General features: G+C 40.0%; 1 long non-coding RNA gene across 1 annotated transcript; it reads left to right on the forward strand.

Annotated features, from left to right (window-relative positions):
• Nucleotides 1-1,191: 1,191 nt before the first annotated feature.
• LOC136211127 (uncharacterized) lies at nucleotides 1,192-2,881 on the forward strand. Its single transcript, XR_010678366.1, has 2 exons — nucleotides 1,192-1,474; nucleotides 2,420-2,881. It is a non-coding gene; the product is annotated as an uncharacterized lncRNA (long non-coding RNA).
• The last annotated feature ends 10,178 nt before the right edge of the window (nucleotides 2,882-13,059 follow it).

Here is a 13,059-nt window from a genome sequence, read left to right on the forward strand (position 1 = left end):
GCTCGATCTGCCTTTCTCGTGTTTTAAGTGTTTCGAGTCGCCACCAATCATCACTTGGAAACACGTGTATACGGGCGTGATTGGTCGTCATGTCTGTTTGGATTGACTCTGTGTGGTTTGGTTTTGATAAGGACGATCTTCGGAGAGATTCAAGGTTCGTTTTTCCGGTTACGTGCAGAGAAGAGATGTGATCTCACCCTACCCCGCCCGACGTATCGGTACTATTGTGATATTACGTGTTTGCTATTTGTTTTGCTTTGAATTATCAGTATAAACCAGGCACTTGTGGATTTTTGGGGTTATCGAGTTTAGTATAGAATTCTAATGACGTTTTCACATCGATTAGAATTAACTTAGTTTATGAGTTTGAATGACGTTTTCACATCAATTCGAGTTAATTTAATTTATAAATTCAAATGACGTTTTCACATCAGTTTGAATTAATCTAATTTATAAATTCAAATGACGTTTTCACATCAATTCGAATGAATTTGGTTATTGAATTCGAATGACGTTTTCACATCTATCCGAATTGATTTGATTTTATAGATTCGAATGACGTTTTCACATCAATTCGAATTAATTTGGTTATAAATTCGAATGACGTTTTCACATCGATCCGAATTAATTTGGTTTATCTTATTAACTCGAGATAACATCTGGAACTAGTTTATTCCGGTTTTAGAATCGGATATATCACATATATACGATATATTTATAACATTTTTATTTAACGAATTAAACTAATAATGTGCGCATAAATTTATAAAATAAAATTAACGCGGAGAATCTAATCCTAAGACGTGGTATTTGGCGACAAAAGTAATTTGGGAGATATTTAACTAATTAATATATCTATGATTAAATTTAGCAAAATAAATTATATATGAAAATTAAATCTTATAATAAGATAAATGACATTCATAACTCGTAAAATTTAAATAATGCACTATAATTAATTCCAAACTATTAGGATTTGAATTAGTCCATGTAAATTAAAACTCAACTAGAACCAATTAATTCATTACTTAAATTGGAAACAATTATTTAGACTAATCATAATGGTTAATGTATGAAAGTAAAAGAACAACGGGCCTGAATTATTACCTCAAATCTGAGAAGAGCAGATGGGCCTTGTGGAGGTTAGGATAGAAAAAATATAGCTGTAATTTCCTCAAACCTAAATCACAAACTTAGCTCTCCTGCCTCCTATCTCTTTCCTCATCTTCCTTCTTTCTCTCCTGTAAAAAAAAACGCGGCTCCTCCATTAACGACCGCCATCTCCATCTTTCCGATGGTTTTACCGGCGCTTACACTCTCGGAAGTGATGGCTAGACGACGATGAAGGCTCAACAACGGAGACTCTTCCTTTGAGCGACGTTATCCCTTCCAAACGACGGTCGCGATCTTCGCCTCCGATGAAGAATCGTGAGTCCCTGAGGAGGTCCGGTCGGTCTATAATTCACATGCAAAGGTAAGTTTGAGGTTTGTGATTTCTATCCTATAGTCTTTGGTTTGAGATGCTTGTCGGGTTTGCTTGGGATGGGGATGAGTGTTTGGCTGAGTCTATTTGGCTTTGAGATGTCTACGGGGTGATTTGTTGTGCTTATTTGGTTTCGTGATTTCTCACCCCTGTTCTAATTTCTGTTTTACTCGCCCGAGTTTAGTTTTTGTGTGGGAGAGGGTCCTTTGAGACCCTCAAACTGGTTTCGTAAACGCAACCAGAGCCATTACAGGCTCTGGAGGATGTTTCGGACCTCAACCCGATTCGTTCCCGAACGAAACTGATTTCCTTTTTTGTTTTGATACTCCTGTGTGATGGAAAAATAATGGAAACGAAGAAGAAGCAGTAATACAATGTGAATAAGCTGCAAATGTGTTTAATCTTGCTCTTTTGATTGATTCTCTGGTTTTACAAGGTTGAGGAAGAAATTCTTCCTGCTTTCTTTTGCACTCCTCTCCCCTTTACATTCAGATTACATATATTTTCCCTTCCCTTTACAGTGAAGAACAAACTCTCAATTACATGTGATGAAATTTTACAATTTTTCTCCCCCTCATTACTCCCCTTACATTGTGTTTTTGGCTCTCAATTCCCTTCCCCTTACAGTGACGAACAAACTCCCAATTACAGTGTTATTTTTTGCTCCCCCTTTACATTGAGATTACCGATCTTTTCCTCCTTTTACAGTGATAGACTTTCTCTATTTATAGTAAGAGATTTGTCTGTGAATTATTGCTCATCATTTTTCTTTATTTCCTTCTGTACCCTTGAGGGTTGTTTCGTCAATCTGCTTGCCCATTTTCTCTGTATTTTGAAATTTCTGGCCGCCTGCTGGATGAGATCATCTCTGTTGACTTATTGATTTTTTTGGGTAAAAATGCCAATTGGTCCCTGTAATTGTGATTTTTTTTGCAGACGGACGCTGTATTTGATCCGAGTCAGTAAGTTTATTGGGAATTGACGGCATTAGTTCCGAATCGAATCGCCTATTTGAACTCCGGGTCCCTGTTTGACTGTTGCCGCTCCGGTTTAATTTACCGCGGTCCAATTTGGTAGCCCCGGGTTAAATCTGATGATTCTCTACTGTCCCATATGAACTTGGTTGCCTCGGATATGCTTTGTTGCCTCGGATATGCTTTGATCGCCTCGGAAAAGCTTTAGTTGCCCCGGATATTTGGTTGCCTCGGTATTCAAAGTGGGGTACAGAAACCCCCGACATTATGAGGCGGGCCCCCGGGTCCGCTACATTATTTCCGCTTTATTGTTATTTCATCTTTTCCCTGCAAACGATGTAATTAGAAGTTAGACATTTGTACCACAATGTAATTGTACTCGTATATTATTACTTTTATTAATAAAAGCTCCATTGTTTTTTTTTATACTATTGCCTCCATTTTTATTTAATGCAACTAGCCCAGCAGCACATGACGGGTTAAAATACTTAATGAATATGACTTGAGTTACAATAACCCGTGATCGTGAAATTTTACAGCAAAACGATTTGAGCACAATTAATCTAAAAAGAATGTCAACCGTCGATTTATTTAATAAGGAGACGTTTTGGACTACGATGACGACTGACATTTTAAGGAAACGTTCAATTGTCGTTAATTTATTAACTTTTCAATTTTTGGATCCATTTGTCATAATTCGTTATTTAGAAATCAACTATATTCTAAACGTTTAATTATAATATAAATCGTAATCAAAGTCAATATTAACTTTAACTTTGATATACGATGTTACATCATAATTTGCAATTCAGACTATAGGCATTCCTAAATATAGTTTACGACAAACAAATAAGCATTGAAATGTTAATTCGATTGGTTGACATCTGAACCTTAATTAATAAATTATAACTCGGATTCAAGCAAATTCAATTTTATTCAAAATACGAGGAACATATCTCGAATAAAATTCATAATAGGTTAAAAATTGTACTTTAATTCTATTAAGTCATATTTTGAATATACTTCGGAATTTTTACCGATTTATACGACATATGACAAATTAGCCTTAGTAGCACAATTTTTTCCTAATTAATTATTTTCGAGATAATATCATATATTCTGGATAATTCATGAATTGTTCAAATTCTGAGCGAAATTTATTAAAAACTTAAAAAATGGCCCGGACGAAAATGGGTATCTACACTTATCAAGATCATTAAGCACAGGATTCGGAAGCTGACAGGCCTGCATGATGTGGTTGGGAGCAGCGGAATTCACAGATTGAATTAAAGTCAGACGGCCAGCGAGGGAGAGAGTCTTGGCTTTCCACGTGGCACACCTCGTATTGGCTTTGTCCAAAGTATCTTTAAAAGAAACTTTAGACACTATCTCACTATGGAGAGGAATCCCCAGATACTTCCCAAGAGAATTAGTAAGAGGAATACCAGACAAATCACTTAATCTTTTACAAATTCTCGGATTCATATTCTTAGAGCACATCATCCTAGATTTCTGGATATTAAGTCTCTGACCAAAGGCCGAACAAAAACAATCCAGAATATCCATAATGACACTCAACTGCTCCTCATTACCTTCAAGAAAGATAAGGACATCGTCCGCAAAGAATAAGTGGGTCACCTGGGGACAGAAACTGTTGATGGCCACCGGGTGGAAACTCCCAATATCAATGGCATCTTGAATAAGGTGGGACAGCCTCTCCATAGCAATAACGAAAAGGAAGGGACTCATAGGATCACCCTGACGGATGCCCCGACCCGGAGAGAACTCCTCCGACATATCCCCATTCACCATAACCTGAAACACAGGAGAAGTAATACAAACCTTAATAAGATTTCTCCAACTGTCTGGGATCCTAGCTCTCTCCAGACTCTCCATCAGGAAGTTCCAGTTGATGCGATCATAGGCCTTCTCCAAATCCAGCTTAAGAGCCACAATGACTTTCTTCCCTTTCCTAATCTTCATAGTGTGCACCATTTCTTGGGCAATCACCACATTATCCATCATTTGTCTACCGGGTACAAAACTACCCTGATTCTGACAAATGATCTCCGGAAGAATGCCACGGATTCTATTAGCCACAATTTTTGTAATCGTCTTGTAAAGAACATTACAAAGACTGATGGGTCTCATATGCAAAAAGGAATAAGGCTTATCAATTTTAGGAATAAGGACCAGGAGAGTTCTATTAACCAGCTCAATATCCTTAGACCCATTGAACACACCTATGATAAACTCATAGATACCCTCCTTCACAACACCCCAGTGCTTGTGGTAGAAGCCAGCTGGAAGACCATCAATACCAGGCGCTTTAGACGCCCCAATGCTGAAGATGGCATGGTCAATCTCTTTTCGGGAAATAGGAAGAAAGGCACTCTGACTGATATCCTCACTGATCAAAGGAAAGGTAGCAATAGAGTGAGCCCTCTCCAGCTGAACAGGATCCTCTTTGAAAAGCTCCTTATAGAACTCCAGAGCCAAATTCCGAATCACCTCATCTTCATACACCCACTCCCCATCAGAATCTTTGATAGCCTCAATTCTATTCCTCTGCCGCCTGATCATAGTAGACAGATGGAAGTACCTGGTATTACGATCCCCATCCCTAATCCAGGATTTCCTAGACTTCTGGAACCAGAGAAGCTCCTCTTGCCTAAGCACAGCTTTCAGCTCCTTCTGAAGGGTTCTAAGGAGGCCATCTAAACTGTGATCAAACCTCACATCCAACCTACGCTGAACGCCCTCCATCCTTTTTAACAACTTATTCTTTCTTCTAATAATGTGCCCAAAGACATTCTTATTCCAACCAAGCACCTTCTTCCTGAACCCTTCAGAAGCTTGCAGGACATTCGAATGAGGTTTCCAATTATCTTGGACGAACTCCTTAAACTTAGGATGGGACTCCCACGCCAGCTGGTACCGGAACGGTCTCTTCCCCCTAGGCCGGTTGCCTCTCAAAAGTCTAAACAAAATAGGGCAATGGTCCGAATGACGGAACGGAAGATTTAAAACAGAACACTCAGGGAAAGAAGTCAGGGCAGCCACATTAGCATAGACCTTGTCCAAACGAACAAAGGTACTATTGCGTTTTCAAGTGAATCTATGACCCGAAGCCCCCAAGTCGGAAAGCCCACATAAATCCATATTATTTTTATGGTGAAGACAGCGATTAACATAATGATTGGAACCTCCTCTCTGGTCACTCATAAGGCCGATATCATTAAAGTCTCCCGCAATAAACCAGGGCTCAGAGATGCTGCCACTCATCGAAAAGAGGATCTCCCACAGCCGTTTGCGATTAACTAAGATCGGATCAGCATACACAAGGGTAGTCAAGAAGGGAGTAATACCAGAAATGCTCACTTTACAGTGAATGAACTGCTTATCGATACTAATAACATCAAAATGAATCCGATCTAGCCTCTAGAAAAGCCAGATCCCACCAGCTCGGCCAGTAGCCTCCGATCTAACACACCTCCAGTTCTTAAACTTATTAACCACCTCATCTGCTTTCTCTCCACTAATCTTAGTTTCCAGTAAAGCAAAACACGAGGGGTTAAACTGTTTAATTAGGTCATTAATATGGATACGGGTAGCCTTGCTAGCCGCACCCCTAACATTCCAGCACAATAAGTCCATAGAAAGGAGGAGACTGACCGCACCAACCTACCTAAGCCAGGTATTTACTAGGGGCTCCTGAGAGCCTCACCGAGGTACCCGCAGGTCCCCTCTTCTCTGAACAAGCCAAGGAATTCTGGATGCTTTTTTGTTTGCCCTTTGGCTTTTTCAAGCCAGGTTTAATAACCCCCATTGGATTCCCAATTCCAGGTCCACCAGTAAGAATAGAAGAACTACCCTCATTAGTTTCCTTCATCTTTCGGGCCGCCTGAACCAGGGGGCCCCCCTGAGCTTCATTCTTGGAAGCAAAGAGGGGATTAACAGAATCAACCACTAGCTCAGAAGACACAACAGACTCCAGACCCGGCAAACTGTGTTCCATAAGCTCATCTCCCTGGACAGGCTCATGAACGTCTTCAATAGATAGGGCACCAAACCTAGAGCCATACCTAAGAGCTAAGCTGGTACCAGCCTCCTCCCTAGCCTTGGGGATAGGCTTCTCCTTCACACTAGGGGTAGCCATAGGCTTAGAAGGAGCGGAAATCCCCTTCTTGATAATATCAGGAGGAAGATTCTGCATAATAGGAGGCTGAGTTCTACGATGAGTAGTCCGTTTAGCTACCATCCAAGGACCGAAGTTTCCTTCATTCCCTTGGTTACCTACAGAAATACTCCCACTCTCCATAACAGTCTCCTTCAAAACACTCTCCCTTTTGGGGCAACCTTCCTGAGAATGACCATAAATGCCACAATCATAACAAATGTTATGTAAGCCTTCATATTCGATAAAGAACACCTTGTTCTGAACACATAACTTAGATAATAAGGGTTTCGCAAGATCCACATCCACACAAACCCTAGCAAACTTGCCCCTAATGGCACCAATAGTAGTCTTATCCACATGGTGGACCTTCCCAACCATGCCTCCTATTTTGCTTAGGAATTTCTCACTGTAATACTCAATGGGAAGGCCTGGAAACCTAACCCAAGTCAAAATCCTGTTAACAGTAGAATCATGGGGATTAAAATTAGGAACCCAAGGCCGTAAAGCCAGAACATGGTTGGAAATAATATATGGGCCCCCCTTGATCACAGTATTGTAATCCTCAACTCTAGTAAACTTGATGACATAGAAGTCATTTTCAAGGTCAGTAATACTGACTTTCCCTTTCCTAGCCCACTGGACTTGAATCCTTTGGGCAAAATAAATAAAGCTGATCCTCTTCCCCAACACCTTAACTATCAAAGACACCTTCCACTTCTCTCTGAGTTCCCTCTTCTCTTCCGAAGACAGTCTAATAACCGGACAAAGAGGATCATCCTAGACACCATCCTCCTCGTCCGAATCAGAGAAAAGATCCGCAGAATCCCCTACCATCTCCACTTCCTCAAAGCAGAGCTCCTCCTCAACCACTCCCATTAACAGTGTCTTTCCAAGACCCTTTACCTATCCCGTTATTGCCAACTGCAGTCCTGGGGGAGGCCATATTCCCCTGTCCCTGAATATCATGCCCAGCCTCAAAAGGGCTCTGACTCGAGGAAACCTGCCCCCCAAATGCAGCCTCAGCCTGCCCAGTACTGACCGAAATAGGACAATCAATGCCAGGCACAATGCCGGAAAAACCAGGCCAACGCCCAGCCCCAGCATTGGCAGGCCCCCTGCGGTGCCCGGCGCCATCGGCAGGGAGGACAGGCGTCGCACAGTCCGCAGGCGGCAACTTGCCCATCCATCCATCCGGGATCGCGGGGAGCAAGGGACGGGCAACCGCGTCACCCGATCCCATGCGCCCACCCCCCAAACATCCTGCAACCACTGCCCCAGGCACAGGGCACCACTCGTCCAACCTCCCTGCCGATGAATCCCCCTCCAGCGGTGCCGCCTGCGTCCCAACCGAATCCGCAAGCAAGGCAACCGATCCAGGTGCCACGCCCCTGTCCCCACGATCCCAGGCCCCTCCAGCCCCCCAATCCCCTAAATCGACGCCGCATCCTGCCGGATCTAACCCATCGGACCCTTGCCAAGCCCTTCCACCCTGCTCCCGGGAGTGGTCCCTCACCCGCTCGCCATGCCCCCTCATCTCCCTTGCATCCCCTGCCGAAGCCACAACGCCGCCAGCCGACACTCCATCCTGCACCAGATCCGACGCCCGCCCTACCCCAGCCGCCCGATCCGCCTCACCAAGATCGGAATTGCCGCCATCACCGCCCCCCTCCAAGGTCCGTCAAACCCTAGGTCTCTCTCTCTCTCTGTCTTTCGCCATCAGATCTGCGAGAGAGAAGACAGATCTGAGAGAGATAAGATAGATCTGAGAAAGAGAAAACAGATATGAGATCGAATGAAGACAGATCTGAGAGAGAGAAGACGAATCTGAGAGAGAGAGAAGACAAATCTGAGAAAGAGAAGACAGATCTGAGAGAGAGAAAATAGATCTGAGATCAAATGAAGACAGATCTGAGAGAGAGAAGACAGATCTGAGAGAGAGAAGATCGATCTATATTATATTACATAAATATCACAGATGATAATTTTTATTTGTATTATATTATATAAGTTTTTTTTTATTTTAGTTATTAATAATTATCATCTTTTAATCTTATTCAAAATAATTAGTTATTAATAATTACTTTACAAATTCAAAACAAGATTTGATATCATCATAAATTTTGAGTGTTGTTATATCTAGCCTCAAATTTCCACCCATAGCCTCGTAAAAGGACGAAAATACCCTTTCATGAGTTGAGGGTGGGAAAAGGCTTTTTTTTTTGCCTTCCCGATACACGGGCGTGTGGCTATCACACCTCACCGTGTGGTCGGGCGTGATAGCCCCACGCCTCACCTTGTGGCCGGACGTGTAGCTATCATAATCTAACTTAGTCTTGATTTGTTTTAGCATACATCAGACACATACATTGGTGTTATGGACATATCATCTAATCAAACGAGAATATGTATCATAGGTCCCTTTCGTTGATAAATTAATCCGGATCCATGTTTTCGTTGATAAATTAGTCCGGATTAGATTAAAGAGAGTTTAGGTTGTTTGAAAGGATTTGAAAATTCTAAAAATTGTCTAAAGGGTATTTCGGTCTTTTCACGGGGCTAGGGAGTGGGATTCATGGCTGGGTATAGTAATTCACTAAATTTTTCATGACATATGTTTTTTCTTCTAATTTAAAATATTTTGAATTTTATTAGACATGTTTTACAATTTACAATATGAGCTTTTACAATTACAGAAATTCCAGAAATGTGGTTAAATCATTGATTCATGCAGTAAAAATCAGAACTGTTAAAGGTACTATTACAGAACTTCCAGAAATTTGAATTCTATTTCTCAAATTTCAGATTTTAGAATTTTAAAAAACTTTGAAATTCCATTTTGGAAGTTTAGAGAGAAAAATCATTTCAAAAAAAATTAAGAATACCCCTACTTTTTTTCGGCGTCAATGGATTTATCGCAAATTTACTAATGATAGAAATCACACGACATTTTCTGGAGAAAAAAACCACAGATATCGTTTTGTAAAAACTTGAAACCATAATTTTTTTTAAAATTAAGACTTAAATATATTAAGTTCCTAACTAATTATTTTAATTTTCTCATCTTATTTTTTATTTTTATTTTGTGGATTTTTTGTTCATTTTTCATGTTCTTGCAATTTTTCCCAATTTACGGCTTTTTTTCGTTTTTCCATGATTTATCAATTTTTCACAAATTATTAAATCGGGTTAATAATGCAACCAATTAACTTGTGAGCCAATCCATTTATTATATAGGTTAAGTGAGTCGACTCGCTTATGACTCAATCCATAAATGGATCACCTCTAATTCGTTTAATTGTGAATTAAACGGATCGTTAAATAGATAATGGCTCATTCTAAGACATCTAGTATAAAAGCCGCCAAAAGGCTACCTTTTACTCTTATTATATTTGTATTTAAAAAATAGTATAATATATTATTAAATTAATTAAAAAATTCTATGTCTTATATTTAAGAATTGGGAAAGATAATTTAATGCAATGAAATTCATTGAATTGATATGACACAAGTATTGAGTGATTGTCCCATGAATCAAATAAGAGTCATTAAATCAAATAAGCACTCAGTCATATTTTTTCTGAAAGTTACAGTAAGAATTAGTTTAACCTAAATCGAAATTTAAATATCAATATAATCTCAAAATTAAAAAAACTTGATAAATTGCTCAAAAATTTCGCAAAACAAAAATATTGTAAATTTGACAAACTTTTAGATAACTGATTACTTTTAAACTAATTTATAAATTTTTATCAACTTCATGACTGAATTGATACTTTTTTTTTATAAGAAACTTTCCTCTGTATTACTGAAAAGCTAAATTACATTGATCCTGTAAACAGAAAGCTAAAATCCCAGCCGGTATATCCTCAAATTGGATAGCTGGATTCCCAAGATTTCGTCCCAATCTAGCTAGTTCATGTGCTACAGAATTACCGTGTCGTTTTACATGAGAGTATTCTATCTTTTGGAACTCATTTGATAGAAAATTTAGATCTAAATATAGCATTGACCCAACTCCTAACATTGCTACCTGGCCTTGAAGTGTTTTCTTAAGGTTTTCATTATCCGTTTCTAGCACGACTCTTCGCCAGACACTGTCCCGTGCCAGCTCTAATCCCCATAGTGCAGCTTGCAGTTCTGCAATTTCGACATTCATACTGGTATCATTTCGTTTAGCAGAAGCCAGCATCACCTCGCCATGTTCATCTCGGATCACCACTCCAATACCTCCCGGTAACCCGTCCAGCCACGATGCATCAACATTAACCTTGACAATTCCCCTTGTCGGCGCAAGCCATCTTGCCTGTTCCGCTACAGTTGTTGTGCCATGGTCCCGGGATTGCGCATCCCCATCAATCCCCTTTGTTGTCCGCCACTCAGCTGTGAGGTCGTCCGCCTTCTGCAAAACATCAGTTTGAGTCGCCAGGTCTGGTCGGTGGATTCGTTGATTTCTGTCCGCCCAGATCAGCTATGCTACCGTTATTATCAGTTCAAATTGTTTTCGTAACATGGTATTACGCATCTGACCGAACCAATCCACAACGCTCGGTGTTCTGGTTTTCCATCGGCGGTAATGTTGGAAGAGATTCTTCCAAATTTCCTTCGACAATCGGCACTGACCAACATGTGCAGCCCCGTTTCCTCTGTCAACCCGCATCTAGGACAGGTTTCCGGTGCCATGATGCCTCTTCCTCGGAGTTTCTGATAGGTCGGAAGCACATCGTTGCACGCTCGCCATAGGAAGTGTTTAATTTTAAGCGGGATGGTGAGGTTCCAGATCCATTTCCAATCATCCGACAGATCAGCAGACGCAGACGCTCGACCCTCCTTGTTCCTCCGAACGGCCTCCACAAGCCAGTAAGCCGATTTGACTGTGAAGTCCTCCGACCGCGAGCCTGACCAGTATACTTCATCCATTGGTAGGCGTCGGCTTAAGGGGATTTTCTGAATTTCCTTGGCTTCATCCAAGCTAAACAGATTCCACAACATATTCCACTTCCACTGCTTCGACTCCACATCAATGAGGTTGTCGACAGTTTCAATATTAACCTCCTCGAGTTTTGTCATCGGTTTCTTCGCGTTCAAGGTAGGAACCCATCTCGCTTTCCAGATATCGATCTTCTGTCCATTCCCAACCTTCCAACAGATGCCTTTTTCAATTATCTCTCGCGCTTTAAACAGGCCTCTCCAAACATAACTGCATTTATTTCCCACTCTTGCTTCAATGAACTCACTATTTGGGAAGTATTTACCCTTGAACACTCTTGCATATAGGCTGTTTGGATTAGCGATTAATTTCCATGCTTGCTTAGCCACCATTGCCAAGTTGAAAGATTCGAACCAGCGAAATCCAAGCCCCCTATCTTGTTTTGGTCTACACATCTTATCCCAGGAGATCCAATGGATTATTTTTTTATTAGGAGATCCACCCCACCAGAAGCGTCCGATTAGACTCTGCACATCTCGACAGAAGGAGTGAGGAACAATGAAGCACGACAGTAGATACTGAGGTATTGCCTGGGCTACTGCTTTAATGAGTACTAGCTTTAATCCCGTGCAATGCACGGGTTTTTTTCATTATATGTACTCTCAAATATATGAATGATTTAGTATTATTAAGATTTTTTTATTAAGAAATATTTTGAAAATTATATTTTCACAATTTTTTTATTACAAATAAAATATTTCAGCTTTTTTTTTTTTTTTTGCATTTTGTGTTGTAATATTGCAAAATTGGGAGTGATGTTTTTCCTTGTCCAAGTCCAAAACATGGAGTTGGAAAAGGGAATGCACGATCTTGTTGTAATACATGCATTTGGACATTGAAATGCAACTCTATTTTCTTGAAATGGTATTTTTTTAACTCTTTCCGATTCATCATCTATATTTGTTTACCTAGAAATTTAAGAGATTCTGGATAATGGAGTTGAGAAGAGATAGTGGTCATGTGATTATCCACTCCATGCAAGAAAATAGTTGAATATCAAATCAAATACTAAATTCAATATATTTTTCTATAAGTCAATTCTCAATATAATCAGAGATGATTTTCAATTCTCATATAATAAAATTCAACTTTTTTCTTTCTTTCAATTTTTTTCTTAAAATGGAGTTCCCAAACACACTGAAAATGTTAAGAAAACCGGGTTAGGTAACCCATAAATAAATACATAGGAGTGTCTAGTTGTAGCATTATCTATTTAAGAAAACCGGGTTAGGTAACCCATAAATAAATACATAGGGGTGTCTAGTTGTAGCATTATCTATCTTGAAACAGCAGCATTTGCAGCATTGGCCCTTTCCTTAGTCACAGTTTATACTGTGGTTCTAATTCTGAAAAACATTAGAAGATAATGAAATTCAAATTATAATCTGTGTAGATGCATAAATCTACCACTAAACAATCACAAATTGAAAAAAAG

This window comes from Euphorbia lathyris, chromosome 1, assembly GCF_963576675.1.
Source record: "Euphorbia lathyris chromosome 1, ddEupLath1.1, whole genome shotgun sequence".
NCBI lineage: Eukaryota > Viridiplantae > Streptophyta > Magnoliopsida > Malpighiales > Euphorbiaceae > Euphorbia > Euphorbia lathyris.